We start from the raw sequence: 5,827 nt of genomic DNA, 5'->3' as shown, positions 1-5,827 counted from the left end.
CATTAATACTTGAGGTACAGCAGAGCTCCACACCCTTAATCTATGGTGTGTAGAAACTCCACCGTTGAAAATACATAAGCAAAGGGTTCAGGCATGGCCGAATGGCCAGCCCCCATGTTCTAAGAACTATGCGTTCAAAGATCTGATCCTAAGATCTAAAGTGATCAAAAGATTCCTAATACAATAGTTAAATGTTCTATTTATAATAAACTAGCTCCTAGGGTTTACATGAGTAAGTAATTGATGCATAAATTCACTTTCGGGGCCCACTTGGTGTATGCTTGGGCTGAGCTTGATCAATCCACGAGCTGAGGCGTTTATTGGAGTTGAACTCCAAGTTATAGCGTGTTTTGGGCGTTCAACTCCGGATTATGACGTTTTTCTGGCGTTTAACTCTAGACAGCAGCGTGTACTTGGCGTTCAACGCCAAGTTACGTCGTCTTTCTTCGAATAAAGCATGGACTATTATATATTGCTGGAAAGCTCTGGATGTCTACTTTCCAACGCCGTTGAGAGCGCGCCAATTGGAGTTCTGTAGCTCCAGAAAATCCATTTTGAGTGCAGGGAGGTCAGATTCCAACAGCATCAGCAGTCCTTTTGTCAGCCTTCTTCAGAGTTTTGCTCAAGTCCCTCAATTTCAGCCAGAATTTACCTGAAATCCCAGAAAAACACACAAACTCATAGTAAAGTCCAGAAATGTGAATTTAACATAAAAACTAATGAAAACATCCCTAAAAGTAGCTCAAACTTACTAAAAACTATCTAAAAACAATGCCAAAAAGCGTATAAATTATCCGCTCATCAGGAGGCCACAACCAAATTCTAAGTTTGGTGTTGAACCCCCACATTCAAACTCTAAGTTTGGTGTTGGGAGGTCCCAACAATGCTCTGAACATCTGTGAAACTCCATGAGAGCTTAATGTCAAGCTATTGACATTAAAGGAGCGCTTATTGGGAGGCAACCCAATTTTATTTATCTATGTTATTTCATTTTTTTTAGGTTGAAGATCATGTGAAGTCACAAAAACAACTACAAAAATCAAAGAAAAAAATAAAAAATAGCATTAAAAACAGCACACACTGGAGGAGAAACTTACTAACGCCAGTAAGGGTAGCAGAATGGGCGTTTAACGCCCAGTCTGGCCCCATTCTGGGCATTAAACTCCAAAAACAAGGACCAGACTGATGTTAAATGCCAGAAACAGGCTACAATCTAGTGTTAAACGCCAGAAATAGGTTGCAGCCTGGCGTTTAACACTAGGTAAGGAATAAAAGCTGGCGTTTAACGCCAGAAACAAGCAGCACTCTGGCGTTAAACGCCAGGATTGCACTGTAAGGGTGTTTACACGCCTAATAGGAGCAAGGATGATACATCCTTGACCCCTCAGGATCTGTGGACCCCACAGGATCCCCACCTACTCCCCCTACAACACTCTTCCCCAAAAACCCCACCTACCTCACTTTCAAATTCAAACAATTTTCCCTCCCAAACCCAACCCTAATGACCGAATCCTAACGCTCCCATCACCCCTATATAAACCACTCACTACTCCTTCATATTCACACAACACAATACACCATTCCACCATCTTGGCCGAATTTACTTCTCCCTCCATCTCCTCCATTTTTCTTCTTCTTCCCCTTCTTTCTTTCTTCTTTTGCTCAAGGACGAGCATACTTTTTAAGTTTGGTGTGGTAAAAGCATTGCTTTTTAATTTTTCATAACCATTTATGGCACCTAAGGCTGGAGAAACCTCTAGAAAGAGGAAAGGGAAGGCAAAAGCTTCCACCTCCGAGTCATGGGAGATGGATAGATTCATCTTAAAGGTCCATCAAGACCACTTCTATGAAGTTGTAGCCAAGAAGAAGGTGATTCCTGAGGTCCCTTTCATGCTCAAGAAAAATGAGTATCTGGAGATCCGACATGATATCCGAAGAAGAGGTTGGGAAGTTCTTACAAACCCCATTCAATAAGTCAGAATCTTAATGGTTCAAGAATTCTATGCCAATGCATGAATCACTAGGAACCATGATCAAAGTATGAACCGAATCCAACGAATTGGCATACAATGGTTTGGGGGAAATACTTAGATTTCAGTCCGAAAAATGTAAGGTTGGCGTTCCACTTGCCAATAATGCAAGAAAATACACGCCCTTACACTAGAAGGGTCAACATTGATCAAAGGTTGGACCAAGTTCTCATGGACATCTGTGCGGAAGGAGCTCAATGGAAAAGAGACTCAAGAGGCATCCAGTTCAATTGAGAAGACCGGACCTTAAGCCTGTGGCTAGAGGATGGTTGGAGTTTATCCAACGCTCCATCATTCCTACTAGCAACCGATCTGAAGTGACTGTGGATTAGGCCATCATGATCCATAGTATCATGATTTGGGAGGAAGTAGAAGTTCATGAGATCATACCTCTAGAACTCTACAAAGTGGCTGACAAGTCATCCACCTTGGCAAGGTTAGCCTTTCCTCATCTCATTTGTCATCTATGCAATCTAGCTGGGATTGACATAGAAGGAGACATCCTCATTGAAGAGGACAAGCCCATCACTAGAAAGAGGATGGAGCAACAAAGGCAAGGAAGAGACATAGAGGAGCTTAGTCGTTCCATTGGATCTTCAAGAGGAAGAACTAGCCGCATCACTAAGGTGGACCCGTTCTTTAATTTCCTTGTTCTTATTTTTCTGTTTTTTGAAAATTATGCTTTATGTTTTGTTTATGTTTGTGTCTTATTACATGATCATTAGTGTCTAAGTGTCTATGCCTTAAAGCTATGAATAATTCCATGAATCTTTCACCTCTCTTAAATGAAAAATGTGCCTAATTACAAAAGAACAAGAAGTACTTGGATTTCAAATTTTATCTTGAAATTAGTTTAATTATTTTGATGTGGTGGCAATACTTTTTGTTTTCTAAATGAATGCTTGAACAGTGCATATTTTTGATAGTGAAGTTTATGAATGTTAAAATTGTTGGCTCTTGAAAGAATGATGAATAAGGAAGGTGCTTGGTGACTTCACTGCACCAACTTCCAACGTCTATGGAAGAAGCATCTCAATTCCTGCCATTGGAGCAAACAACTTTGAGCTTATGCCTCAATTAGTTTCTCTAATGCAACAGAACTGCAAGTTTCATGGACTTCCATCAGAAGATCCTCATCAGTTCTTATCTGACTTCTTACAGATCTGTGATACTATTAAGACCAATGGAGTTGATCCTGAGGTCTACAGACTTATGCTTTTCCCCTTTGCTGTAAGAGACAGAGCTAGAACATGGTTGAACTCACAACCTAGAGAAAGCCTAAACTCTTGGAACAAGCTGGTCAATGCTTTCTTGACCAAATTCTTTCCACATCAGAAGATGAGTAAGCTCAGAGTGGATATCCAAACCTTCAGACAAAAGGAAGGTGAATCCCTCTATGAAGCATGGGAAAGATACAAGCAATTAACCAAAAGGTATCCTTCTGACATGTTTCCAGAATGGAGCATCATATGTATATTCTATGATGGCCTATCTGAGTTATCCAAAATGTCATTGGACCACTCTGCTGGTGGATATCTTCATCTGAAGACGCCTGCAGAAGCTCAGGAACTCATTGAAATGGTTGTAAATAACCAGTTCATGTACTCTTCTGAGAGAAATCCTGTGAATAATGGGGTGACTCAAAAGAAAAGAGTTCTTGAGATCGATACTCTGAATGCCATATTGGCTCAGAACAAAATATTGACTCAGCAAGTCAATATAATTTCTCAGAGTCTGACTGGATTGCAAGCTGCATCCGGCAGTACTAAAGAAGCATCTTCTGAAGAAGAAGCTTATGATCCTGAGAACCCTGCAATGGAAGAGGCGAATTACATGGGAGAACCCTATGGAAACACCTATAATCCTTCATGGAGAAATCACCCAAATTTCTCATGGAAGGATCAATAGAAGCCTCAACAAAGCTTCAATAACAATAATGGTGGAAGAAATAGGTTTAGCAATAGCAAACCTTTTCCATCATCTTTTCAGCAATAGACAGAGAATTCTGAGCAGAGTCTCTCTGGCTTAGCAAACATAGTCTCTAATGTATCCAAGGCCACTCTCAGTTTCATGACTGAGGCACGGTCCTCCGTAAGAAATTTGGAGGCACAAGTGGGTCAGCTGAGTAAAAGAGTCACTGAAACCCCTCCTAGTACTCTCCGAAGCAATACAGAAGAGAATCCAAAGAGAGTGTGCAAGGCCATCAACATGTCCAACATGGCCGAACCTGAAGAGGAGGGAAAGGCAGTGATTCCTAGTGAGGAAGACCTCATTAAGCTTCTCTGGTAAGCTTTTCAGAATGATTGCACTGTATTCTTCAGTGAGGTAAACTTTTTCAATTTCTCTCCAATCCTTCTTATGACTTAAGATCTCTTTCATGAACTTAGCATAAGAGGGTATTTGCTCAAGTGCCTCTGCAAATGGAATCTTTATTTCAAGAGTCCTGAGATAGTCTACAAAGCAGACAAATTGCTTATCCTGTTCTGCTTGGCAGAGTTTCTAAGGATAAGGCATTTTGGCTTTGTATTCCTCAACCTTAGTTGCTGCAGGTTTATTTCCTACAGATGTGGTTGGAGAAGCCTTTTTAGAGGGGGTTGCTATCAGCACTTGTATGTGTCTGATCCCTCACTGGCGTTTGAATGCCAGGGTTGGAAGCTGGATTGGCGTTGGACGCCAACTCCTTACCTGTTTCTGGCGTTTGAATGCCAGAACTGAGCTTCCCTTGCGTGTTTAACGCCAACTCCTTGCCTGTTTGTGGCGTTTGAACGCCAGAACTGAGCATGGGTTGGGCATTTAACGCCAGCTCTCCACCCTTTTCTGGCGTTTGAGTGCCAGAATTATTCCTCGCTGGGCTCTTACTATCCTCAGAGGGATTTTGGGTAGCAGGTTGTTCATTTCTTGGCTTCCTGCTACCTTGAAGTGAGGTATTTAATATTTTCCCACTTCTTAATTGAACTGCTTGGCACTCTTCTGTTATTTGTTTTGATAAATGCTGTTCTGTTTGCTTCAACTGTACTTCTATATTCATATTATCCATTTTTGTGTCTTGTAGTATCTCCTTGAATTCGGCTAGTTGTTTTGTTAAAAAATCTAATTGCTTATTGAATTCAGTAACTTGTTCTGCAGGACTGAGTTCAGCAGTTACTGTTTTAGCCTCTTCTTTCATGGAAGGTTCACTACTCAGGTACAGATGCTGATTTCTAGCAACTGTATCAATGAACTCTTGAGCTTCTTCAATTGTCTTTCTCATGTGTATAGATCCACCAGCTGAGTGGTCCAAAGACATCTGAGCTTTCTCTGTAAGACCATCATAGAAGATGTCTAACTGCATCCACTCTGAAAACATTTCAGAGGGGCATTTTCTTAGCATCTCTTTGTATCTCTCCCAAGCATCATAAAGAGATTCATTATCTCCTTGTTTAAAGCCTTGGATGTTCAGCCTTAGCTGTGTCATCCGTTTTGGAGGAAACTATTGATTCAGGAATTTTTCTGACAGCTGTTTCCATGTCCTTATGCTAGCCTTAGGTTGGTTATTTAACCACCTCTTAACTTGGTCTTTTACAGCAAATGGAAACAGTAATAATTTGTAGACATCCTGATCTACTTCCTTATCATGTACTGTGTCAGCAATTTGTAAAAGCTGTGCCAGAAACTTTGTAAGTTCTTCCTGTGGAAGATCGGAATACTGGCAATTTTGCTGCACCATGATAATGAGCTGATGATTCAACTCAAAACTACTGACTCCGATGGAGGGTATACAGATACTACTCCCATATGAAGCAGAAGTAGGGTTAGCA

General features: G+C 41.0%; 1 non-coding gene across 1 annotated transcript; it reads right to left on the bottom strand.

Annotated features, from left to right (window-relative positions):
• Nucleotides 1–3,374: 3,374 nt before the first annotated feature.
• On the bottom strand, nt 3,375–3,478 carry LOC127740940 (small nucleolar RNA R71). The gene has a single exon (XR_008001796.1). It is a non-coding gene; the product is annotated as a small nucleolar RNA R71 (small nucleolar RNA).
• Nucleotides 3,479–5,827: the final 2,349 nt, after the last annotated feature.

This window comes from Arachis duranensis, chromosome 7, assembly GCF_000817695.3.
Source record: "Arachis duranensis cultivar V14167 chromosome 7, aradu.V14167.gnm2.J7QH, whole genome shotgun sequence".
Classification (NCBI taxonomy): domain Eukaryota; kingdom Viridiplantae; phylum Streptophyta; class Magnoliopsida; order Fabales; family Fabaceae; genus Arachis; species Arachis duranensis.
The sequence above is the reverse complement of the archived record's forward strand: the minus strand, read 5'-3'. Positions and strand labels throughout refer to the sequence as shown.